Source organism: Rhincodon typus, chromosome 7 (assembly GCF_021869965.1).
Source record: "Rhincodon typus isolate 14 chromosome 7, sRhiTyp1.1, whole genome shotgun sequence".
Classification (NCBI taxonomy): domain Eukaryota; kingdom Metazoa; phylum Chordata; class Chondrichthyes; order Orectolobiformes; family Rhincodontidae; genus Rhincodon; species Rhincodon typus.
The window spans coordinates 23,617,109-23,617,947 of record NC_063338.1 but is presented as its reverse complement, the minus strand read 5'-3'; positions in this window follow the sequence as shown (position 1 = coordinate 23,617,947).

Below are 839 nucleotides of genomic sequence, written 5' to 3'. Positions count from 1 at the left end.
AGTTGCAGTGGGAGAGAGATCCACTGAGGACTATTTGCATGATAAACAGCAAGTGATAGACAGAGCTAAGCAATCCCACAACCAATGGATCACATCTAAATTCTGCAGTCCTGCCACCTCCAGTCGTGAATGATCGGCAGACAATTAAACAACTCACTGAAGAAGGAGGCTCCTCAAATATCGTCATCCTCAATGACAGAAGGGAACAACACATCAGTGCAAAAGATAAGACTGAAGCATTTGTAACATCCTTCAGCCAGAAGACCCGAGTGGATGATCCATCTTGGCCTCCTTCACTGGGCCCCAAAATCATAGATGTGAGTCCCCAGTCAATGTAGTTTGCTCTACGTGATATGAATAAATGGTTGGAGACACTGGACACCACAAAAGCTGTGGGCCCTGACAGTATTCCAGCCATAGAACTGAAGATGTGTGTTCTGGAACTTGCTGCTTCCCTAGCCAAGTTGTTCCACTACAGCTGCAACACTGGCACTTACCTGATAATGTGGAAAATTGCCCAGGCAAGTCCTGTATGCAAAATAAAACAGGACAAACACAATCCAGCCAAATACCATGCTTTCAGTCTACTCTCGCTCATCAGTAAAGTGATGGAAGATGTCTTCACAGTGCTATCATGTAGCACCTGCTCAGCAACAACCTGCTCAGTGACGCCCAGTTTGGATTCTGCTAAGGCCAATCAGTTCCTGACTTCATTACAGCCTTGGTTCAAACATGGACAAAAGACTTGAATTCCAGATGTGAGGTGGACGTAATAGTCCTTCTGAATTGCAGTAATTTGCCAGCACCTTTCAAGCTCAGCACCACTTCCATCCAGAAGG